The following is a 27,349-nucleotide window of genomic DNA, read 5'->3' as shown; positions in this document are numbered from 1 at the left end:
GTCTGTGTGTATCCACTGTGTGTGTCTGTACAACTACAACATTTGTTTGTGTAAATGTGTTTGTGGGTGTGCATGCATTTCTGTGTGTTCTGGTAAGTGTTTCGTACGCCAGTGAACGTGTGTGTATGTGTGTGCGAATGGAGCAGGTGGCGGCTCTTGTATAGGAAATGTCCACACCAATCAACGGACATCTCCTCAACCTTGGGATTCGAGGTCCCGCCCAAGCCTCAGTCACATCGTTTTCAAAGCGAAAGAGACACACAGACAGACGCTGTTATCCAGCCTTATTTACTCCCCTGCTGAGCAACACACACCTTTTTCTAAGAAAAACGTGAGACCCTTACGGAGAACATCAGCTCAGATTTAACTTCCAGATAATACCGTCGGTCATTATCATTAAACTTAGTTGATTAAACAAGATAATACAGGGACAATTTTATCTCAATTAGAACATGGCAGTGATAACTCTGACTAGACCACATGTGCAGAAATTAAATGTCATTTTAGTTCTAAAATTTTAATATAGTAGGTGCAGCAGCAGCCATTGCTTTACACACTTCTTTGCTCCGACTTCTGTCCGTCAGATTACTCATCTCTTTTTGGTTGAGGTTCTCAGGGCCAAGATAAAGATTTCTTTTCAGTTCTGTGTGGAATGGAGCAAGACCCATTTACTGGCAGTTGTGAACTGAACCGCCTCCTTCGCTTCGGGCAGATTTCTGACTTTGAATCGCAAACCCACGAGAGTCTGCGATGTCCACCTGATCTCAAAGAGGGGTTGGGACTGAGGTCTCATTCAGGGAATATTGATGGTTTATCTCATTGTTTTATAACTGCAGGGCATAATAATGCATAATACAGCTGAGAGGAAGGGATGCTGTTTGGCTGCTCTGAGTGGAACAACAATAACAGAGGGAGATGACAGTAAAATGTTTGATAAAATGATGTATTGTTTACAACTTTGTCAGCTTTGTATTTTAGATTTTGTTGACAGACTCAGATGTCAGTCTTCATTCCTGTCAACATCTTGTTGCAGAACCGGCCTGTCAGCACCACTGCAGACAGTCCTCAGACATGTTTAAGGTCAAAGGTTTGCTACTCGAAAACAATACTCATGATTTAAGCTGCACATAACCACAATACACAATTAAGCACTGAAACCATCTCAGGCAAAACCATCTTAAAATACTATTAAAAAAGAAACATAATAATCTTTATTTCCTGCCATTATTAAATATTAACAAGCTGTGATATGTAGGTTTAAAGTTACAAACCAATAATGTCCTATTGTGATGGACTGACGAAGTGTTAGAAACACCCCATGTTGATGTTTTATATGAATATTGACAATTATGAAATTTCCTCCCTTTTTATTCCATTAAATGGCATTCATATGGCTTTCATATCTTGATAATATAATATTGTATAATATAATAATGGATTTGTGGAAGGAGTTCTCAGTCTGGAAGACAAAGTGATGCTGGCATTAACCCAACTTTGAAGCACAGAATTAGGTTCAGAGGAAGATCTTTCATAGCTACTTTCTGATAGAACATGTATTTATTCATTTGTACGTTTATTAACCTTTACTCTAAATTATGTTAATCTTACATCACATTGGCACTTCAAGCAAAATGTCCCAGTTGCTTTATGTCTATTTAGTTATCGTGCCTTTATAATTGGTCTTTGAGAGCTACTTCAAGAAGAATATGCCATATGTTGACAGAAACTTAACAAATATACATGTGTGTTTATCTATGTAGGCAAACGTAAAAGAATTGAAATGTGTATAAACACAACTTTGGATGAAGAGAGAATTAAAGATGAGAAGAAGGTGTACACAAGCTGCACATCGTTCTGAAGTTGTAATAAATGCTCCCTCTTTGCATGCATTTGGAACTGGACAATGTCAAGTGCTGAACTATCAAAACTTGACACTTTAGGCACAGTTTTGCAATAGAAATAAAAAGAATAAGGCTTTACGGGGCAGGAGCCTCCAGGAACATACAGGGCTACAGGCAGTTGTCTTTTTTTGCTTTTGCCACAGGCCAGCTTTGATGTCGTCCCTTGAAGCAGCATTTCTTGATTCTGACAAATACGATGCATTTTTTTTCTTCTTGTCATGGTTTCTCAAGAATTCTGTTTTAAGGATTTAAAAATCTGTTTACATTACAGGTTGACTTTCATTGCAGCTTCACTTTGTATTTTGGTCTCTTTGGCTCAGCCCCCATTTGAGATGCTTATCAGATGCTTGCATATGAGCATTTGTCATCTCCCCTATTTGTTTTGTCAAATCACTCACTTCGCTCCAAACAGGCAGGGAAAAAAATGTGCATGTGTAATGCAGAGTTCCTCCTGGCTTGTTGGTGGAGCACGACATCAAAATGTTAGCGAATAAAGAAGTTCTGCCATAGAAAGGGTGAAGAAAAGAGAAGCCCTCTGTGTGGGATTTCAATTATGATCTTTTTTCCCCTCCACCTTTGTTTCTTTAATAGAGGTCCTCGATTAATTTCAGAAAGGTTTTCTCCCATTTTTCTTCTCACTTCCTCATTTTCATTAAACATCCCTGTTGGAGCTCTGAACACTGTGCATTGCATTAGCTGGTTAGCCAAGAGAGAGCAGATACATTCGGCCGACGTTTTATTACAAGCCGTGTCTTTGAGATACAATGTAAATCAGAGGGTCAGGGGGTCAGCAGAACACATTAATTCAACGCTGTGGATGAAACGATGGGAGAAGCCTTGCCTCCAAGGCTGTGTTTCATTGCCCCATCCTCATCACATGCAACAATATCTAACACTGAACAAGGACCTTTTAAAACAGTGTACATATAACATGAAATTAATCCCAATTGTAATATCTCTGACATTAAATACATTCATGAGAATGTGGGAATAAAACATTAGCTATGGAAAACTGATATAATATACTGCATGAACTGCATTTATTGTTCAATTAGATTGGACTTTATTCTTATCTTACATATATTCAATTACAGTAGAGTAGCTGTTTTATAGATATTTCTGTTCATGTATAACCCAAACAAAAATACAACAGTGAGTATAGAAGATTTATTTTTTGTATTCTCTACCAATTTTTAAGAATTCATTTGTAGTGCCTAACCAGCATAATAAAACTTCTAATAAAAATTCCCACCTTTTAAATTTGTCTGCTTTTTAATTCTCTGCACTGGACAAAATCCAAATTATCAGAGATTATTGCATCCTCTTAACCTTGGTCGCAAATATTATGAGGATTTACGTGACACAATGATGTTTCAAATCACAGTGGAGCATACCACAGCTCTTGGAGGAAGAATTTACTATTTCAGGCTGAGAAGGTGAAAACTAATGGATTCCTGTTATCGATGACTCATTTCCGTGTAGAATTGTGCCCATGAATCACCCTCAAAAATAATTACAATATCTACAGTAATCTGATCGAATTATCTTCATCATCTTAATTTCTGGAAATTTCTAACAAACAACTGCTTGCAGCTATTAATTAGGTGTCTATTTAAGTTAGTGGCCGTACGTGCGGTTTCTCTTTTTCATATTTGATTTTCCTTCTCAGCATGATTACTCAACCTTCCCTTTCATTCTTTTCTACTTCAGAATATTATGTACAGGAGAGGCAAAGACAAAGAGAGAACAAACACAATAAAACACAGATGCATGTGCATTACATGTGCATGCACAATAGTGTCGCACAAATATGAGCAAAAAGAAACTTGGCATGACAAAGAAACACAGGAAACAACTGAAATGTGTGAGCACTCATTAGACGCATGCGTGCGTGTGTTGCCAGTGGCTTTGTATGTGTTGTGTATGTGCAGAGAGCATGAATAGGTGTGTTGGCCGTGCAGCCTAATCACCTACTGCTACAGTGAGTCCAGAGCCCTCTCAGCAGACGCCCCCTTTGGGCCACCTCCACCAGCGCCAGCTTTCCTTTGAGTGCACACTTTAATTAATAATCAAGCTAATTGGATTGAGGTCCCCCACTGTGCAGACAATGTGTGTGGCATGTGTGTGCGCAGGCAGTATGTATAACATGAGCACATTTGGCTGCATTCGACAGCACGTGTAACTGTGTTTTTCAGAGTCTGTGTGTTTGAGACGTGGCCACTCTTTAGGTTGTGCTGTCCCTGTGCAAGCTAAAGATGATAGTAAAACTTGATGGTGCTCAAGAGGCAGCCCCCATTTTATAGAAATGTCTTCCTTATAGGTTGTAAAACATGTACCTTTCGCTACCCTCCACACTCCACTGGTACAATAAGGTCATAAAGTAGCACATTTATTGCATAAACACCTCAGGAAAAACAGTGATTCACCTGGAAAGTTGATTTGATTTCAAAGGCTGGAAATTACATCTCTTTGACAGGGTTACAAACTAAGTGTTGAATATGAAATTTAAAGTTTTTTGTGTCGTTAGCCCTGATGTCAGACGACACATTGAGCTTTTTATTTATTTTTTCAATCAACAAGATGCCACTGGTTACTCAGGTGTGTTAAGGCACCCTTGGGAGATTTCTGTGAGGATATAGTGTGTGTGTTTGCTTACTTGATGCCTTTCTTCTCAAAGCGGGTTATTGAGAATTTAAACTCAATTCATTCTCTCCATCTCACTTCGCCTCTCTCGTCTTCCTGTCCTGTAACCTCCTGTCCTCTTCCTCTCCCTCCCTTTCTATCACCTCTTGCAGCACCAGTTTGTTCTGCCTGCCTCCCCCCTGTCACCATGTTGCATCTCATCTCCCCTCCCTCCCTCGCTCTCGCTCTCTCTCTCATTCTCAGTGTGGACGTTTGGAAGGGGAGGCAGTAGGTGCTGCAGGCCAGTTCTCTATATTAGATGTCAGGCCTCAGATAGAGACTCAGGCCTGTGGGTAAACACTTTGACAGCTTCTACAGAGGATATTTTGTCTGTGAAATGGAGTCTGCATTACTCCAGGTGAAAAGAGACAGGAAAAGAGACAGAAAGGCTGAGAAGCGAGGAGTCTCACTCTTTCACAATAGCTCCATTTCTCCAATGTAAGCGACTGCATTTGTTTGACATTGGAGGATGTAAAATGCACCCACAAGCTAATGATTTCTTTGTCAGTCATTTTTACCTTTATTTGTTTTGACAGAATAGTGTTTTCACTGTTCAGACTAAATCATGCAGCTAGTTTAGTGGGACTAGAATACATTTGGATATTCACTGGATTTACATTAATGCTAAAGTAATTTACACAAGCTACTTGATTTTCCAGTTCAAATTACTTAAACTAAACAACACAAACTAATGCTAATCTTTGTGCATCTTGCTGGATCCCATCAAACTGAACAACTAGCGTTGCCTAATTGTGTGAGATGTGTTCATTTCATAGCATGAATTACCAGCAGTAAATATCCCAGCACTGCAGAAATGTGAAACTAAAATATAGGGACTTTATGCAACATCCTCCCTTTATGATGGTATTAAAAATCATGAGCTTGTGCATGTATATGTGTGCATATGCCTGTGACACAAGGGGGAGGGCGTACTGGAAAATTTCTTGGATGCATGAGCTTCAGTATGGCAAATTAAATTTGAATGCAAATGCAGCGGTATTTCTTGACAGTCGGTGATAAAAACCCTATTATGTTTAATGATATGCTTTGTGAATGTGCATGAGTGGAGAGTGGTCTGCAACTCGGGGGGCCATCTTCAAAAGTCTGCCTCCCCTCTCTGTGGTGGCTTTGATCAGCAGAGGTGCACATGTGTGTGTACACGCTTTCATATGTGCATGCCATCGTGTTGATGAAGTTTGCAATGGCGCTCCACCAGAAGGCTAAAGATTTCCTCGTAAAAGCCAAGTTCATCCGAACCTCTGAAGAATTACTTGATTGTCTCACAATATGTTCAGATTATCTCATCTGAACTTGCATCGTTCGCAGATTTTCATGGTGTTTTGATTTTGAAGGGTTTCCATGGTGCTCTCTGAACTTTTCTCGAAATCATTCACACATTTCAGTGAAACATTTTCTGAGTCTTTGAATTAATTTATTGAATAAATTTGTCATACCTAGATGTGTGTGTGAGATGGGGATGTGAACAGTTAATGTTTAATTATGGGTATTTGGAGAACGTGTTTTCCTTGTCACCTTTTCTTACGTGTGAGTGTGGAGTATTTGTAGTGCGTGAGTTAGATGCACACATGTGCATCTAAAATATGAGCTAGTTGTCTTAATGGGGGAGTGAGTGTTTAGTGACCTGTCCGTTCACAGCCTATTGATTTGGTTTGATGTCTATGTAAACAGCCAGGCACTTTGTGGAGATGCATAGCCGGCAGGATTATAAAAACAGGCGCATCTGTTATCACACAAATATACTCGTTATGGCACCACATGGCTGCACACAGGCACCAAATCCATTTCTTAAAAACACTCCAACGATTTTCAAAGTAACCACAGCTGCAGTTAAAAGTAATGGGAGTTTCAAAAAGATTCATGTTCTGTTGTGCTTAAAAAAAAAAACAGTCTGAAGCTGTCCCGGTCTGGTCATTTGACTTTTTAAGTTTTTTTCTAAGTCATTCCAGGCATCAGGGGAGTAAAGACAAATCCTTTATTACCAGCTCAGTTTGAACCTCAGTTACAAGGAAAACACTTTGAAAGCCTTGAACTTTAATGTTAGATACCAATAAGAGGCATTAAGAACTGCTAAACACAGAGAATGACAAGCTCACTAGCAGATATTGTTAGCCATGTCCATTAGCATGCCAACACTTCCTAGAGTACGTATCTCAGGCTGATTGGAATAGATTTGCAAGGTTTAAGTAACTGATCTGATGATGGTGCTAGATAAAGTTATGGGATTAAGCTGTTTCAGTTCATCCTGATACGAACTTGAATGTCTTTACCAAACTGCATTGCAATCGTTGAATAGTTGAAACATTTCTCTCAAAACCACAAATGTGAACCTGCAGGTGGCACAAGAGGAAATGTAACCCAGGGTTACAGAAAGGTCAGGGGACCAGCAAACCAACATTACCATGCATGCAGTCCTGCACCAAGCCTTGCTGAGAAGAATCTCAGAGCAGCGGAGGCATTACTCTTTTGCTGCACCGGTGGATGTAATGCTGTGAAAATGTACTTTCTGTTGAATATATCATGACAAAAGATAAAAATACCTTGCATTTGCATTTAGACCAAATGGTAAAGAAATAAGTGACTGAAAAGGCCAAAAAAACATCTTCAAGTTTTCAGCTAAAACATGATCAGATGCGATCAAACGTGCTCATTCAAATGTACTTTAAAACAGGCGAATGTTAACAATAACCTGTTACACTTCAGTTGAGATAAACTCTATAATTGTGAATTAATGGTGTGTACATTTATTGTTTTCTCTGAGTTACAAAGTTGTATCTCTTTGAGAGGATTAATTTGTTTGGAAAAAATGAAATAAAGAGCTAAATTACATGTTGTAGTATCTCAACAGTGTTTGCCATGGTACTAAAATACTGGCCCTGCACATTATTGCCTGCTAACAAAGTGTCTGAGAATGGGTTTATTAAGCTGTATGTTTTTGCCACCTGCATAGCAGCAGCTTTGTCCTGTGGTGAGGCTCGGGGGTTGGCTCCAGCCAGGTGGAATGAGAACAAACAAGCTGTCGAAAGTAATCACATCTCCCAGACTCTGGACATGTGAATGCACCAACATATCTGTCCATCAGTGCTCAGAGCCAGTGGTCATTGTCTGACCCCCCAAGGGCCACATCACAGACTGACAGAAAGGTTGTTGTCTCAACGTTCCACAAGAGAGAGATTTCATTTTTAGAGTCCATCTTTGCTGAATTTAGCCACATTGACTGTGCTATGAGAAACAGAATTTTTTATTTTTTTTTTTAACTGCTTATGAAAAGTTGGGTGTATAAGTAAAAGTTCTTCTCATTAAGCATGCACTAAAAGGTGAGAAACACTGTAACTAAATGCTGGTCCCTGACCTTATTTAAGTTATTTATCGTTTTACTTCATTGTTGTTATTTATACAATTTAGTTTACTTATCAACAAAAAAAAGCATGAAAATGGACTGCAGGGATCCAAAAAATGAGATGGTGTAGAATAAATATGCTTCCCTGCTAAACCCATAAGGGAATGTCCCTTCTTTAAAATTTGTTTACCAGCAAAAAAAAAAAACACTCTTTTTAGTTTTAATCCTCTCCTTTTGAATGACAGGATTATTTTTTTGTGACGGGAAAACATTTGAGATAAGTATCACTATCTCTTCTACCATCACTCCAACTGCAGGTTAGTGAATATCCCAGTGGAGGGGAAAAACTAATTACGAAACGTGTCTGGCTAAAAGAGTTATCTGCAAGATAGCCCGCAGTGCAGCCATGTTTTAGCCCTTTTGTTTTTTTGTTGTGCAAACTAATTAGCTTTTTTCTCCTTTTTTAATGGAGAAATGCTCAGCTGCTCCCCAAACTAGTAATGACCTTCCATTGGAATTATGACACCAGCAGATGTAAAGCTTTTGATTAAGCCCATTTACATGGAGCCTGCACTAGTTGAGACGTTCAGCTCTGACGCTCAGGATTATAAGTCCCATTCTGTTTTGCCGTAGGTGGACTGCTTTTCCAAATTGCTTTCATTATGAATACTAAATCTCTCCCTAAACTTTGATGAAACCTTGAGATGATAGATTTACTGTGGTTTACATTATTTTCAGAGCAGTTCCTTACAAAACTTACTAAGAAGCTATCAGTTGCACATGCAAGTTTGCTTGACAATTATTATTATGAACTACTTCACACACACGCACTTTATTTAAAAACTGAAATTGACTTGGCTGAAGTAGTGTGGCTGGACTGCATTAGTTCAATATTTTGGTTCTTAAGTTTGGGATAAAACAACACAATTAGCCGCTCTAGCGGATGACTGCCCAAATCCATGAATTGTGTTAGAGTAATAGACTCTGTATCGGTGCAAGTCAAAAAGTCATGTTGACCATTATTACACCAACAGATTACCCGCTGCATGCTCACTATATCCATAAAATATATCCATACAAAATGTAGCTCCATTAAAAGTGAATGTGTAAACATCACTGAAGATAAAAAATGAATAAACTGATGAACATATCGAAATGCATGCATTTAAAATCACCTTCCTGTCACTGATTTAACCCCTAAAAACTCACAAACATTTTTAGAAGTGTTTTGTTTTCTATGACTCCATGGCTGCAACTCAGGTACACTAGCTCACCTATGACTCTACTCACACTCTGAAACTCTATTCTAAGTTGGCAAGTTATAATGTTGGAGTAATTAAGTCATATATTCAAGCCAGAAATTAAGTCTGAAGAAGAATAATGATATGGAAAGACCCCCACAAGTTAACAGGATTGATTCCTTTGGATTGTTACAATGGGTGTAGTAGTGCTGCTTCACTGCAACAATAAACAAGTGCAGAAACAGAATATTCTAACTTTGCATAATGCAATGAAAATTCTTCTAGATTTTTAAACTCTAGAAGATCTAATCATCAGCATAGCATATGTCAAGCAAGAGAGCCAATACAAACAAAAGGGGTGACATTTCTACTCCATCTCGGTCACTACAGTTGCTCACGTTTCCACTTCTATGGATATAAACGGGACGGCTACTGTAAAAATGTTGCTATAGACCCCAGATGTAAAACTCAGGTATACCGTGACATACAAATCAGTTTACCTGGTGCTGATATGCTTAATCAGTATTGTGTGAACTTGTTTGTCAAAGGCTTCAATGTACCAGAAATTCATTTATACCTAAAAGTCCTGCACTCCAGATTTAATACAAAACTAAGCTCTTCACTATCACTAATATGACCATAATTGGTTCAGAAACTAATTATAAGATCCTCTCAGTGCCTGTTTACACATGGCATAGTGCAGTAGTGCACTGATTGGCCTTGTGTGTAATTTAAAGTGTTAAGTTCAGCATTCAAAAACAAGCACGAATATGAGGTTGAATATGAAGCTTTTTGTGAGTCATTTAGAAAGCCGTAGGAGTTTAGAGAGCAAAAACAGATAATGGAGGGCATATTTCAGGACCTCGAGAAAAGAGGTGGATAGGAATGGATGGAGGATGTCAGCGAAAAAACAGGAGGAATAAAAAGAGGGCTCTTGCTGTATGTGCCACAGGACCTCGCCCTGGGGACTTATCTCTCGTGCCCGTGTTGCCGATCTGTTAATAGCTGGCATCATAACTCTCCGCGCAGAGGCTGTTTGCTCTGGCTTCTGTCACAGGTTCATCATTACGCTGATAGCTTAACACTCGGTAAGGAAACAAAATAGCCTCCCACTGGTGTAGATCAATCCCCTGACGCCAGGAAAAACCCCGAGTATATCCACAGCACTAATACAACTTACTGAGAGGATCCTGTAGCACCAATAAAGTGCTTTGAATCAGTATTGATGATTTCTTTTCTTGACTGATATAGTTTTCTAGATTTAAAATGATCTAACAGAACACCTAATGTGACTTGGTTAAACACAATTCTGCTTATTTTCGTTGCCTTTCATTGATTTGAACTCCTCTCTACTGAGCACTTCTTCAGATTATTGCAGACAGGAGCCTTTACACTTGCGTTGCAACACATGCCTTGCAATAAAAATTGCAACACGTTTTAAGTCCCATAATCTCCTGAAAATTCCTCTTTTCTCTGAAGTCATTAGGCTATGTTTCAGATCCTATGGGCAAACCTTCACACGGGTGTCTTCTGAGAATGCTGTCAAACATCAGTTTTCCCAACTTTTAAATGACTTCCCTGGGGCTGCACTGGAGAATCACCAGAAGACATAGAAACTTAGCTTTAAACTCATTTTTTTAATATTCTATGCTGAAAAACACATTTCACACATACAAGTTTTGAGATCTGCTGCTCTGAACTGTGGCTGAGAGCCTCTGGTTAAATCTGTATATAGAAACCGGCTCTTAAGTTAGCTGGTAACAGCTGTCAAGATCATTTCTGCAGTGGAGTACTTAGGAGATGCTTCCTTTCTGTAGCTGCCATTTTATAGACAGTCAAAGTCCTGCCACTATCCTCTCCTCTCTAGGAATTTCTTGATTAGCTTCTGTGTGTTTTTCTATATAGGATTTCAGTCACTGTTTCTGCAAATATGAAACATCTTCTTGTTTTTTTTCATCGATATTTGAAGATGAATTGATATCTAAGAAACGACAGCATAGAAAAATTTCGGCATCTCATCATTAAGATATTTTTCCACTCCAAGGCTTCATAATTGTTATTCATGCATGTATTAATAAAATTGTACTCTACATTCCATAATGGCACCACATCAATATCAAGTTGCTGCTGGTGAAAATGATTTTCAGGCCTTTGCATTTTTCATGCCAATCAAACATGTCGACCAGAGTCATTCTTCGACTGAGTCGCTGAATTTCCTGATTGGTTTTCTGCACACATTAATGACTTGAAGTTTGTTTTTTTTTGTTTTTTTAACTGAAACAGCTCCTGGAGACTTTGCAATTTTTACCAGAACTAATGGATTTAATTTTGATTATACAAAAAGTGACTTCAGGTTAGTTATTCACAGTTTTTAATTCTATATTTATAATGCATGAGAAAGGTATTTTGTGGCCAGTGTGTGTCATTCGAGCTTTGTAGATGTATAACAAGTCTTTTATAATAGCCAGTGAGTTCATCACATTTTTGGTTGTTTACATCCTGATTCCACATTAGACAGAGAGTCATCAAAGTCAGATGTTTTGAAATGTAAATTGTTAGGAAGGTATATCTTGGAATGAATGAGTGCACATGTGATTTGGACAATTCATGCAGCACCGATGTGAACAACTTGAAATGCTGAGATGGCTTTACTGCTCGGTAGAAGTGATAACGGAGCTCCAGCTACATTTCACTTTCTGTATCACATCAAAAAGTCACACCATATGTACAGCGATGATACACTCACACAGAGCACTGCGTATAGTCCTCTAGCTGTACACCGGAGACACACTGTACAGGAGTTTGTTCCCTGAGCACTTTGGGATGAGGCTTGTCAGTTGCTATCACATTTGGCTTAAGAGGTATTGCTATTAGTGCCCTGTTCTCAGTAGGGTCAGTGCCTTTACAATGGTTTCCCTCTGCACTTATAAAGATTGCTATGTTCGTCTGGTCTGTTGTGGGAGTATAGGGAGACCTGGTCTCTCTCAGAGGACAAGACCCTGTACGAAATGGAGGTAACAAAATGCAATTAAACATGTGTTGGACCATCTGTAGGTCTAAGACAGAGCTCAAATGTAGTGACCAGAATGATACAATAGTTATTTTTAATATCACTATTTGCCTGCTTTCTGTCCAGATATTCAGGAAGGAAGAAGGGGCTCTGTAGAATACTTTTATTTCAGTGCAGTAGGTAAATAAAAGGAGACTAGACACATCTGTACTATTCTGGTCTGTAAATCATTGGTTAGAGAGCCTAGAGACTATTCACATTGTCAATGAAGCTTCCAGAAGTGAAAGGCATTAGAGAGAGAGTTTGTGTCGCAAATCTCATCCTCTCCTGACACCTGTCATCATTCACTTTTTTTTACAGAAGAAGAGCAGTTTTATTCTGTGGACCCAGGAAGAAAATGGTATTGAATAACCCCTGTGGTCAAGTATTTTTGAGGACCTTCAGGCGATTTGATGAATTAGGTGGCCCTGTAGATCGATAGCGCCTTCTTTCTTCATGGCTCAAGATAGGATTTGTCAAATTTGGGGCTAGAGAGAAGTCCATTAAGTTCATCACACTCACTGACTGTAATTTGGAAGCAATAGGAAGACTGCAGACTATGTGTTTGTGCAGGCATCTGTATGTGTGCATCAGTGTTAATTGGGTATTGTTGAGTTGAGCTCACCAAATCCAGATCTTGTTGAATCCCACCGATTCTTGGCTTGTTTAATACAATACAAATATTTCATATATCCATTCATATGTGATTATGTCTATTAGTCTTTTAGCTCTAAATTTGCTGTACGTTGAGATTCTCTTGACTGAATATTAACAAATCCTAATTAGCTTTGGTAGCCCATAATTAATATAATTGCTAGCGCTTATAGAATGCATAAATGTACATCACAGTTTTACACAAAGAATTTATTTACAGTGTTTGGTAATAAAGTCTTGATTTGATGGTTGCACTTGGTTGATGAAGTATTACTTCAGATTGTATCTCTGTTCTTTAAAACTATACAGTCTGCAGTAATGCAGCTCTATGCCTTGATTCTCTCTGACATTAACTACTGACTCTAACTATTGATTATTTGTGTTTGTCATTTGCGAAGGATCGCTTTGGATATTAGTGTCGCATCCATAACCTTTTATAACAATAATAAGAGCAATTAAAGCATAAATCAGTCAAATGTTTAAATAACAAATTTTGATCACCTGAAGCAAAAATGGTTTCCGTGTCTCACCAGTTTGTACATCACCAGTACACACCAGTACACCAGTTCTGTGGTCCACTGTATACTGGAGCTGCAGCTTAGTAATGTCTTAAACTGTGTGTTCTCATCAAGAATTCATGAACTCAGTTCAGTTCAGTGCTGGTAAACTGAAGGGAAAACACCATAGCAGTGTTGCACAATCAGGAAAAAGATTCTTAGCTGTATTAAAGACCCCTGCTGGTTTTACCTTGTTAACGTGTCCATATGTTGGTTTTATTATGCTGGCAGATATATGATGAACAAAATAAGCAGGCAGCACCATGGCTGGGCATTTTCACTTTAAAATTGCAGTTTACTGATGACAGTCTAAAAAAACATAGATTCAGATTTCCAAGGTTTCATACGTAGAAAATCTAAAGAACCAATCCTGTCAGCTTGCTGGGTGTGAGTTTTTGCATCATTACTTTTCTTCAGAAACGGTTTCCACCTCAAAATTGTATGACTGAATTTCTTCAATATTGCAGGTTGCCATTGTGTAGAACAGAGTAGTTTTACAACGTTTGAGTAGAGTTGTAGGGGAGCTGGTGTGATCCTGCTGCAGTGAGTGAGGTGTGTGGGAGAGAAAGGCAGAGGTCTGTTCATTCTGGACAGTGTAAAAGTTACATCATAACCATTTTCAGACAGGAAACAATTATTTTCATGGAACTTCTAAATATGTAGCTTTGATAGACAGAGATGAGTTATTAGGGGTTTAATTGATGACCAGAGAGAGACTTTTAATCCTGATATAAATATGTATCACTTAATCGCATATCATACTGTTTACAAATATGAGACTCACATGCTGTACATATGTACAGCAATGCTATGCATCATCGAAAGTATGCAATGTTATCACTAAGTTAATTTTAAATCTGTCAGCTCTTATATCACCACCATGTTGCCCTGTACATTCTTATGCTACACAAACTCAAGAAAAAATGACATCTTGTCATTTGCTTTTACATAGGCTCCACTCTAACAGTCCAACTTCTAGCATGCTAATGGCTGGGAGTCTTAATTAAAATGTCAAGGTGGCGTGATGTCCCATTAAGGCTCCCCTCCCCTCCCCATTCCTTCTCTGCTTCTGATCCTCCCCAGGGACCTATTAAGCCCAGGCCAAAATGATTGAAGTTCAAAGAGGTGAGCCCGAAGGTTGGATGCTCATCGCTTCGTGCTTCGCCGTCGTCCCAGCATCCTCCAACCCTGACCTTTAGCAAGACAGCCGTCCCCGCTAATGTGCTCGCATATCTAATGAGAGAGGGCTTTAGACTCAGACCTCCCTGTCAGCCATCTAGGCGATAATGCCACCAACCGTTACCATAACCGGTCTCTCTCTCTACTTCCCCAGCTGTCTTTCTCCTTTCTGTACCTGTTTTGTCTCTCCCTGTCTTCTTCCTTCCAAGGAAAGGTTATTGGAAAGGACAGGCCAGTACCTGCTTTTCATAACAGGCTCCTGTGGCTGTCACTGGAGTGGCAGGGCCATTCTAATGAGCCTCTCTTGTACACAGATGTAATGATGCTTCAACCACATAAATCAAACCAAGAGACAATGTCAATAACGGTTATGCTATTAACATGATTAAACAAAAATACTCATCATTGGGCCATTTTGTCAGGAATGTGAAGCCTCCTGATGGACATAGAACAAATCACCAGTGGTGTTAAGTGGCAGGTGTACAGTTGCTCTACCTGAGAGCATGATGTAATGTGTCTGAGCTTGATCTCTACCACAGATTGGTCTCTGTTCTTTCTGATAAAAACAGGTGACCCTCCAGCTTCAAGACAGCATTGAGAGGCTACTAATGAACTTGTGTCCATGTGGGTGGGAAATCCTGTCCCCCTTGAGAAATGTGGTAAAACAGTCAAGAGTAGTTGCGTAAACGATGCAATGTGAATGTGTACAATGTTGACACACTTCTGTCGTCAGAACCTTGATTGCATTTCTTCTTGTAACTCTGACCCGTCTGCACCACAATGACCGCATACTGAAAGCATCTTTGGGACTCCACCCCAGCCTTCCCTCTTGACCTCCCCTGAGACAATTATCCCTACCCGACAACCCCCTCCGCCCTTTGCTTAATGGCTGTGGGTAGGATGGGTCAAGGCAATCACTGGGCCATGCATATTTGTACCCACTCACTTCATCAGTGTGAGATTACCAACAGGGAAATCAATGAGCAGTGCCCTAATGAAGGATCTACACTTGTGCCCAATGGACCTGTTAGTTTTTATCTTTTCTCCTAATATGGTATCAATGAGGTCCCCAGATAGTGTGGCTCATGTATCACACTGTTGTACAAGTGCACACAGTCATGTAGTGATCCAAGCAGCCGTGCTATTCTCAAACCGTGCAGAAAACTTTTATCATATTCAAGGTTTTAGTTGTTACATTGCACCACACATCAAGCAGCGGGGTTGCTTTCATTAGCAATCAAGCTGAACACGTTTCCACAAGCTGAGTGGGCTACATTACATTCATACCATAAAATCACTATGTTCTGTGTCAATAAAAATAATATAACTTTGACAATGTTACTACAGAATAATATTAGTGTTTTATGGTAGTGAGAGTTGCATTTGTTCAAATCATCTCTGCGGAAATAACCTAATAAACAATGATGCCGAACACAAGCCCTTGTAAACTCAAAAATATTTGTGGGTTTTTGCGATATTGTGCGTGATAAACATGTCATAAACACAGACAGCACAAAAATATAGATATAGGAAGGCCTGGAATGAGTCTTAGTCAGAGACGTGACTTATATTTTCTGTTGGTTTCTAAGTTTGAACTGACAGTGTTTTGGCAGACTGTCCTCCTCCTCCGACAGACTGCACTTACATGACTCACACATACTGTATATGGTGCACATAAGTGCAAACACACACAATAGCACACACACTTTGCTGGACAGAAACACACATACACAGCCTCTCTCAGGTGCACAACACACACACACACACACACACACACACACACACACACTGAGATACGTACGCAAACACCCAGCTGCTTGGCCCTCGGTCTGCCGCGCTCCAGCGACCCTATCTTATTAAAGCCTGTCAGCATAGCTAGCACTATCATAAGCTTTTTATTATTGACTCGGAAAATATGATAATTTGGAAATCACAGGCCGCCTCCTAAAGACTCCACCGTCACTTTCAATTTTAGCTGCTCTCCCTTCTTTTAATGGGAATGATGAGATAGCAGGAACTTCAGAAGCTTCACAAGTTACACTCTTTCTCCCTTTCTCTCCTCTTCTGGTATGTTAAATTATTTATTTATTTGTGTTTTATTTAATTAGTACATTATAATTGAGGTCTGTCACCTATTGCACCTTCAAAGAAAGCTAAAACAAATTTAATTAAAAGTGGTATCTCCTTTCATATGGGAAATTGAATTATGTTTGAAGTAGGAGAGATTGCCAGCTGACAGTATGTTTTCTTTATTAAATCTGTTTCTTTACCCTTTACTTTTTTGCTACCTGAAAATAATCCCAATGCGAATTCACTTCTTACACCCAGTGTTGTGCCAGGACTTTTTGTGATGTGATTGTGTATGTTAAATATGCATAATAAAAATTAAACTGTGCACTGTATATTTTATTTGCGAGTCTCTAAAAAAAAGAGGTGGGTGTGTAGATAGAAAGATACTAACTGGAAGTAAACCAATCAAGATTCCTAACTCATCCATCCGTAGATTTTTTTCACTATCAGCTTTCGTCTCCCTCCTCCCTCACAGGGCCCTCAGCATTCTGGGATTACCTCCCTATCTATTCTTTGCATTCCCAGAGGCTCGCCGTGTGATCCATAATTCAACAGTGCCCCTATTTCTCGCCAAACTAGAATTTGAACTGTCCCATAATCTCCATCTGGCACTTGGAGGCTTAATCGGAGTAAACACTGTTGCTTCAATATTTTATTGACCCTCCATCTTGATAACACATAATTGGCATTTCTAATCTGAAGTGAAGAAATCTCAAAACAGGTCCACAGTTCAGCTGAGTGGTGCACCACATGGGTGGTCAATCCAGGGAAGCAGTGGTGGACCAATATACAGTGGAGTAATCCTCCTTTCAGAAAACATTTTTTTTGTGTTAACGGAGGTACCGCTTCTTCTGGTAAGTTAGCCCTGAGGTGTAGTCTAGGAGAGAACTCTGGCTTTAGGACCGTGGCTGTGTAATTCTCACCATTTGAAGAGGGTTGGTACTGGAGAAGCTGCTCCAAGAACAATGCTGGAGGGCAAGAATGATTCTGAGAAAAGTCTGACAGGGGACAAATGGTGCCATCCAATACAAATCTGGCAATTCAAGTGAAGGTATTGAAATCTGTGACTCCCTTGAAATATAGATAATGCTTTACTGTATTCTGATCATTTCAAGCTGTAACAATGTGCATGTTGTGGTTGGTAGTTGTAATATTTGCATTGTGCTATTCATGCTTGCACAGTTTCATCAGGACTGAGCAGAGAGACGTCTTAATCGAAAAAGAACCATAAAAAATCATTTCTTAAATAAACACTTTTGGTGAATTGTGGCTGCCTTTGCTGCTATTTTCCATCATGTGGGCTGAGGGACAAAGATATTACAAATAGCACCTTAAATGCTGCCACGCTTGCTCAGCCAGTGATGCGATTTTGAAGGTGGCTCTCCAGCATTTCACCCCCTTCTCCCCCTTCTCCCTTTGATCTTGCCTGTTATTGTCATCACACAATCCCTGTTCTGAGGAGGTGCCTTCCTGGCCTCTTGCCCATCTCCCAGGCTTTTCTGGGCAGCCTCACCGCTGGATCAAATCCTAAAACTTGTCAAATTGTCATGAAACTTTTAACTCCTGTTAAAAAATGAGCAGACGGCTATTCGGTTAACAATTCACACACCTGCATACAATTTCACACTGACTTAAACAACAGAATGGGTTAGTAGGAAGGGAAAGCATCCAACAGATATGTATCCATGCACATTTTGCATTGAAAACAGATTCCATTAGGGCCAAAGGTATTTTTCCCTGGAGCAGATCTTGTGAAAGTGAGAAAGATGGAAAATTGGCCAAGGCGAGCAGCTGAGAGCTAATGGATCAAAATTACCCCCGTCACAAAGTTTGGACGAAAGCTGACAAAATTGCTTTTTTTCGCTAACCCCTTTTCTCTCCCATCCCTGCCTTCCCCTCCTCCCATACACCCCGCATCTCAATATGAAACGCAGACAGAGAAATCCATCTGTAACGCAGGCATTGTCAGCGACTCGCAATTTACACCCATCCTTCTCTGCAGCTGTTCCTGTGCTTGATGGCGTGATAAATTAATCTTTTTCCGTGCCACTGCGTCAATTCTTTTAAAAGAATACATTAAGACACGTTAGAGACATTTTTTTCCTGAAGTAAACATTTTTTTCTATCTCTCTCTCAGTCACCATGACAAATCATATTCTCAGATGAAGAGGGAGAAAGCGGAGAGAAAAAAGGGGAGAAGGAGAAATGAGAAGAGGGAGTGACAGGGATGAGGAGAAAAGAGATTTGGTGGAGCTGAAGTGCAGAGCTGCAGACTCAGTCAAAGTGTGTGATTTAAGTATTTGTCAACATTTCCTGGGGGCGAATATAGTGGTCATAGCTGATCAAGCATAATGTCTGACATTCATTCTCATTGCCAGAGATGACAGAACGAGCAGTGCTCAGGCTGATTCCCTCTGTAGTCCAACCTACAAAAATCAACAGGCTACCGTCATTTGTCTGTTTGTCTCTGAAGTAGCACAAAGTGTCCGTCAGCTACAGCGCACATTGGAATTCATATTACACCTCCCATCCTCATACGTTTTCATTGTTGTAAAGATCTAAATCCCTCCAGCTGCTTCTGAAAGATACCACCAGCCAGCTAAGACTCTCGTTGTAGATCAATTTCTCAAATAACTATTAGCTCATGTGTTTCATACAAAGACAGATACAGAGCAGACAGATGCATTAAATATTTGTTGTGATTAATGCTGCTGCTGTGGATATAGCAACTCAATGTATTTTTTGTCTTCACAAAAAAATGTAGAGTACACACACATACCTCCTGTACAATACTGTACATGGGGCATGACTAGCACACTACACAAGTGATTTATAGGAAAACTTAAGTCGAGGCAAGAGGGGGGGAGATAGCATATCCATGGATGAAAGACAATAGCTGCAACAGTAAGAGCAAATATAGAGAAGACATGGATCAAAAATATACCATTAGACCAGTAGACTCACTAAACATACTGTATGTTACAATAATTAGCTTTTTAGACAACAATAATCCAGGGTTTACTTGTAATTTTTACAGTCTGCTATCATTCAGATTTTACTAATAGGATAACGTTATTTCTTTTACACCGACAAATCAAAGATAAGATGGTTTTACCTTAGCTGACATGTTTCAACTGCAACTGCAGTCTTCTTCAGAGCGTCATCTGACGTGTGCTGACGTGTCCTTTTTATCAGGTGACCGGTCTGACAGATCTGTCAGAATCTGTCAGACCGGCCACGCCCCTCGCCGTCCAGCTGGAAAAGAAGCGAGCACGCCACAGAAACCACCTCACATTCAATCTCTGATGCAGAGACGAGGACATAACGCCGAAAAGCCTCAACATCAGGAACCCCATCCCAACAAAAAATGCAGAAAACATAATAAACAAAGCAAAGAAGGCTCTCATCAGAGAGAGGACAAGGACTATGGTAAATAAACTGGAAAAAATCAACACACTTATACAGGATTATTCAAACAAACTCAAAGAACGTCTCACTTCCGAGCCAGATATACACAAAGAAATAAGTTCACATTTAAAATGCACACACAAAGAAGAATTCATTACAACAAAAAATCGCCACATCCAAAAACTGAGCAAACTAAGAAAAAGAAAAAACAGAAACAAACACACACACACAATTCAATAACAAATGGGTACGAAACTTATCACAACGCACCCTCACGGAACATGAACAAACAGTTTTGACAAGAGGCCTCAATTTCGCCATCATACCCACCACAACACCACACGAAGAATTCATACTAGCAACAGAATTAGCATGCCAGAAATTACAGGATCAGGGACACAAATCGGAACTCTGAAACGCAATAGCAGGCATTTTAAAATTGGCAAAACTTCCGCACAGCAACATCACCAAGCAAGAAACAAAAGCAATAAAATCACTCAAACAGGGCAACAGCATCACTATCCTACCGGCCAACAAAGGACGAACCAACAGTCATCATGGACACAGACACATATGAACAACAGTTAACCAACATGCTACAGGACAGGAATACATACGAAATACTCAAAAAAGACCCCACAGAACAAAAGAAAAGGACATTAAAAACTCTGCTCAAGCCACTATTAGAAACCAATAAAATAACACAGGAAGCTTACAACCACCTCATACCCACAGCTAATGTTACCCCCCGGATATATGGGACACCAAAAATAGGTAAAAAATACACACCACTGCACCCTATTGTAGACAGCATTGGATCAGTCACTTACAACCTCTCAAAAGCTTTAGTAGAAATCATCAAACCCCTCCTCGGTACATCAAAACATCACTTCAAGAACTCAAAACAACTGGCACAAGAACTCAGCAATATTACAGTACAAAAAGACGAGATATTCATTTCACATGATGTAGTTTCATTATTCACAAAAACCCCCGTTGACGTCACATTACACATCATACAAGAGCGACTTAAGAAGGACAGGACATTGAAAAAACGCACAAACCTTACAGTAAATGACATCATCACACTGCTCTGGTTCGTTGCCACATCCACCTATTTTCAGTTCAAAGGAATTATTTACAGTCAAAAACAAGGTTTTGCAATGGGAGATCCACTACCTGCAATGATGAGTAATTTCTTCACGGAGGACCTAGAAACCAAAGCCATCCACACAACACCCACACACTGCAGACCCACACTTTGGAAACGATACGTTGATGACATCCTGGAAATAATAAAATCTGGACACACACAAGAACTTACCGATCATCTGAACAACATGGACGACACAGGAAATATACAATTCACGCACGAAGAAGAAACAAACCGGACCATTTCATGTGTGGACTTAAACATACACCACAGAGAAGACGGCAGCATTAAGATCACAGTTTACAGGAAACCTACACACACAGACCAGTACCTCCTCTGGACATCAGAACATCCCACAGCTTACAAACTATCAGTAGTTAGAACACTTTATGAAAGGACCAGTATCATAACAGACGATAAAAACAAACAGGAGGAGGAAACACACATCAAGAACGCACTCACACACTGCCAATACCCGACATGGGCCATCAACAAAGGAAAACAACAAGCTAAAAACAAAGTAAAAAAACAAAAAGAAACACAAACAAAACGCACACAACAACCGGACAATAAAAACAAAGACATAATCACCATCCCATATATCCGTGGGATAACAGAACCCATACAGCGCATAATGAAAAAACACAACATCATCACAGCAGTAAAACCACATACAAAACTCCGACAGCTATTAGTCCATCCCAAAGACAAAATAGAACCGGACAAGAAATGCAACATCATTTATGACATTCCGTGCAAATCTTGCGAGAAAACATACATTGGAGAAACAGGAAGATCATTCAACACAAGACGAAAAGAACACCAGACAGAATGCGAAAAGGAAACAATCGGACGACTCACAAAAACACAAAAAGAAAAAGCCAAACAAGAAAACAAAAAATCAGCCATCACGGATCACTGCAAAAGAAATAATCATATCATGGACTGGGACAGGGGGAGGACTGTAACATCAGAGACCAACAAGCATAAACAATGGATCAAGGAGCCCATCGAGATCAGGAAGCGGGCGAGCTGCTCCATGAACCAGGACAAGGGGGTGCTACACCCTCTAATACCTGGGACTCCATCCTCCAGAGACCACCTGGCGGCAGGGGGCGTGGCCTATCTGACAGATTCTGACAGATCTGTCAGACCGGTCACCTGATAAAAAAGGACACGTCAGCACACGTCAGATGACACTCTGAAGAAGACTGCAGTTGCAGTTGAAACATGTCAGCTAAGGTAAAACCATCTTATCTTTGATTTGTCGGTATAAAAAATAATGTTATCCTATGATAGTCAATGACAAAATGAACATGATCCAAATAGATTTTACTAATGTTTCATGTTCACTCATTAAGTGTAATAAACTAGAAACATTTTTTGCAGCGTTCGCTCACATAAATGAACGGTTGAAGCTTTAATGCTGAACTATTCCCAAACCCTGAGATACTTACATTAGTAGAGTTGGGTTCAATTAGCTGTTTGAACTTCAACACTATATTAAGCCGGCGGCGTTATACGGCAAAAGCGTGCCCCAGGGTTGGACTAACCAGGATCCACTTGGCTTTCAGCACAGTGAGAGAGGGGCTTTGAATGAGAGCGCACACATGTGCACCTGGAGATGGATGAGAGAGGATCAAGATACTCCAGGGACACAGAGACCTCCAACTCCCCACGGAGCAGCAGCCCCTGCTGGGCAAATGGATCACTCAACCTCCGGCCTTTTCAAAACACCTTAGACCACTTTGACAGAAAAAAAAAAGGCACACGAGAGCACAGCAAATCTGAAGATTTACGTGGACACAGAGACAGATTGTGAATGCATACTTTTCTCTTTAAAAAAGAAAAAGCTCATGCATACACCCACACATATTTATATACTATATTCAAATGCAAAATATATGCATACATTTGAATTGCATTTAAGTCCCCTGCACCTACTGTACAAGTTAGATGCTTGATAGTATGAGGAGAGGTTTAAAATGATTGTACTGTAATAACATTATAATATTGTAATAAAGGTAGGATGAACTAACAATGTATACTGTGCGGGTAAAGTGTGAATTGAGAAGGTAACTGCTTTTGATCCAATGTCATTTGTTCAGAAATAGTAGGCAACACATATCTATTTCAGGTCCTCCATTTGACTTCACCGTGTTATATATATTAAATTACCTGGCAGGTTGTTCTCCTCACTAGTGATATTTAAACTGAAGCTCTCTTAAAAAGCAATTTCCTTAAAAGCGTTACAACTCTGTTTCACACACTGAGGATATACTGCAGCAGCAGATGGAGCAGAGCCACATGTGATGAACATGGATAGATTTACAACTCATCACGTTAAGGCTAAAACTGGCATAAACACAGCATATGTTTTGCAGATGAATCCCTGAGACGACACAGAATGAATCAGTCGCCTCTTTGTCAACTGGTACTATTTTCAGATGTTTTTTTTTTCTAAATGCTTAAGCCCCTCACACCTTAGTTGCTCTGGTTATGAGAAACAATTTCCTCTGTGCCAGTTCCCATGGAGACTTGCTGAGACTGTGGTGCAGGTGTGAGTCTAGCAGTGTGAAGAAGAGAAAAAGTTAAATGCTGCTGTTCTCAGATGGTTTGGTAAGCCCGGTGAAGCACAGATCTCATCACAAAAACATAGAAGAAATGCACCATGTCTCCCCTTTCTTGAGTCATAATAAAAAAAGAAGAGATCACACTCTTAGAAAAGACATGCTGACAACAAGATATTCATAGTCACGGTCATATTCATGAACTTTGCGAGGTTAGACAACTCTTTTGGGACATTAGGGGGAGCACTGACTTGTCTTGCCAGAATTTCTGCGTGCCGAGTATAGTGGAAGGCCCCTGTTGCGACCAAATTAAAGGATCTTCTTTTGTTTGTCAAACTCCACAGGGGAGATCAAGCGTAGGCAGAAATCCTTTTGCCGCTATTTCTAAGATTTCTCTCCTTTTTTTCCACAGAAGAAAGGATGTGAGGCACTGTCAAGACGAACCCCCTGCAAAGAAGCAATTAAAAGCTCGGCCTTGTGAAGGTCTCTCTGCAGTACAGCCAGAAAAACAGCCTCGTGGTCGGGTGAAATGGAAAATGAAAAGCTTCCATCGGTTGTTTGATAACAGTTTGTCGCAAGTTTACCAAAACAGCAGGCATGTACAATAAAGGAGACTCACACATGCTTGTCAATGATAAAATGCATGCAACCAAGTTGAAATCCATTCCTCACTGATGGAACATGCACTCGTCAGACTTAAAAAGGCAGGGAAAAAAACTGCTTTGATACTGTAAAAAAGAATCAGACTGCTTTTTGGAAAAAGGAAGAATAAGGCAGCAGTGGCAGGCAACCAAGGTTTTAAATCCTTTCACACCTTCTAGCAATATTTTAGGTCAAGGAGTCTTAAGTGCACATATGTGCTACTACATCGAATGTTGATTCTGCTTTGCCAGAGTTGGTTTTCAGAGGTCTGTTTCAGTCAATTCTGTACCACTGATGCAATGCAGGGTAAGGTTCAGTTTGTCAGCTCCTTTCTTTGTGTAATTGTGGTGCCAATCATGATGGGAACTGTTTGGGAACATGTCGAACATTTATAGTAAAGATGCTAAATTGTTGTCGTGGTGAATTAGCATTATCGTGCCGTCTGTGCGTAGGGTGACATATAAGAGAAACTTGTCTTCGCTTGCCGCTGCCAGTTGGCGTCAAGAAATGGAGTTTTGAGACACAGAGGAGGAGTGTGGGAGGGAAAGAGGATGAGAGAGATTTTCAGAAGAGAGGGGGCACGATTATCACAGTCCTGTGACTTCAGAAGGACGATGATTTATAAAGGCAGACACAGGAGTGAGACAGAGAGAGAATGATACAAGGATGCTGTATAAGCACTATGAATATGATTTAAACATGTCGAGAGAAAATTCTGAGCAAGATTTTCACAGGAAATAAAAAATGCATCACGATACGAAATAATGGATGAATTAATGCCAATACCTACAGTACAATGACTGTGTGTTTATGTGCATTACACTGTGCAGCGGGGATTAATTTGTTAACACATGCAGCTCTGTGAAGACATTTCCTGAAAAATGAAAATGCTGCAATGCTCCTATGGTTTGAGAACAGAAAGTAGGAGTCCTTAAAGTAAATCACTACTTTTAAGGGATCCCTAAGATTTGGTGTCTATCTATGACTGTCCTGTCACAGAAAGAGAGGACATGCAATTGTCGTTTAAATATGTGCATAACCATATCTTTAGAGGCATTCCTGTACTAGCAATCCATTACCTATACACCGCTTAATCCTCATTAGGGTCGGGGGGGGGGGGGGGGGGGGGGGGGGGGACACGACACGACACTGGACAGGTCACCAGTCAATATATAGACGAACAATCACACTCACATTCACACCTACGGATAATTTAGAGTTACCAATTAACCTCAGCATGTCTTTGGACTGTGGAAGGAAGCCAGAGTCCGGAGAAAACCCACGCATTCACAGGGAGAACATGCAAACTCCATGCAGAAAGATCCCGGGAAGGCTGGGGTGCGAACCAGGGACTTTCTAGCAGCAAGGCAAAAATGTTAACCGTCCTGTACTGGTAAACTAAATAATTCTATGAACACCTATACAGTGTAGGATCTCAGTTTAATTCAAGTCGAATGTCAGAACTGGATCAATCTCAAATATTAGGTTTAAATACTGAAGCCAAACCTTTGTATTTGTCACAGGAAATACTGTTTAACAAAAATTTCCAAGTATGTAGTTACAGTAATTTACATGTCAAGCCCAGGAATGTTTTAAAATTATTCAAATATGCAAGGAAAACAGCAACAATCCCAGATTAGTGTCACTGAAAATACCTAAACAGGGTGTAGGTTGGAGATATGTCATAAAAATGCAGGTACATATTAAGCATTTGTTGGCTAATAGTGTGTTTTGTTTTTTTTTTTACCACACTGATTTTAAAACTTGTGCTGTGTCTTGAGGACACACAGACCTGAGGGCTGCCTGGACTATCTGTACCAAAAATATCTATTTTTTGTTGTTGTTTTTTAATGGGTTAAAACATTTGCTGCCTTAGCCAGAAGGAGTTTTTCTCCTCCTCTGTTTTGCTCTCTTCTCTGTTTCATTTTCAGTGAAGTTACAAATAATTAGATTTGTGTTTTTGCCATCATGGGTTTTTAATATTTTAATAAAGCCTTAATAACACTGGTTTCTCTTGCCTTTGTGTTGTTTTTTCTTGTGGCAGCCTGAGGGTACACCAGGGGCAGTTTTCCATTTTGCCAGTGGTGTGTTTTGGTTAGTAGTTGTACTATAACACAGCTTACCTGGTGAATCACACTGTTATCCCTCATTCTCTCCCTCTACAGACCTATTTTTTCGCATGACCCGCAGGTAAAATCATATTTCTTTTACTGAATCAAGATAAGCGCATGCAACTGCTCATCGTTTTGCTGTGGTGATTTCAAAGTAAATGCAACTGCGCTGGTGATAAGGCCAAGGCCACCTTTAAAGTGTTATAGCAGCACCCCTAATATTTATGAACATGGAACATTTATGGGAATTTGTGTCTGTCAGAGAAACAAAAAAAGCCTTGACTGGAGCAGCTTCTGGATTTCTGAATCGTTAAGAAGATTCCACTTGACACGTTAGTTTTAACTGGTGCTTTCTTCATCTATCTGGAGCCTAAATTGGACGTTTGCAGCTTCTGCTGCACAATGACTGTCAACTCTGAATCATGTTTTATTTTTCTTCATTGTAGTAGGATTAAACCAATACTGAATAATTAGATGAAACACAAAGCCACCTGTTTATTTACTTACTGCTGAATAGAGCCTGTACCTTTTCCTCCCGCCTGCTTTTCTACATCATAATTCCCTATCGAATTCGCAGCTCAGTTCAACATATTGTATCACATGCCTCAAAGCAAATGCTACAGAAAGGGGAACAAAATTCATATTACTTTTTGCATTCCATGTGTCAAGTCGTTAATGGACGGTGAGTGGAAGTGAAAAGCAGGAGCATTTTTGTCTTTCCTTTCTCTGTCTCTATTACACTCAGCAAGGAAGCACATGTAAATTGGCTACGAA

The 27,349-nt window shown here is 39.9% G+C and overlaps 1 long non-coding RNA gene across 1 annotated transcript in view; it reads right to left on the bottom strand.

Annotated features, from left to right (window-relative positions):
• Positions 1–19,871, bottom strand: part of LOC129348870 (uncharacterized) — a 190,749-nt gene extending 170,878 nt beyond the window's left edge. The window contains exon 1 of the long non-coding RNA XR_008601601.1: positions 19,807–19,871. This is a non-coding gene — a long non-coding RNA (uncharacterized LOC129348870). The remainder of the gene's footprint in view (positions 1–19,806) is intronic.
• Between the last annotated feature and the right edge of the window lie 7,478 nt (positions 19,872–27,349).

The sequence above is a fragment of the Amphiprion ocellaris genome, chromosome 5 (genome assembly GCF_022539595.1).
Source record: "Amphiprion ocellaris isolate individual 3 ecotype Okinawa chromosome 5, ASM2253959v1, whole genome shotgun sequence".
NCBI lineage: Eukaryota > Metazoa > Chordata > Actinopteri > Pomacentridae > Amphiprion > Amphiprion ocellaris.
The sequence above is the reverse complement of the archived record's forward strand: the minus strand, read 5'-3'. Positions and strand labels throughout refer to the sequence as shown.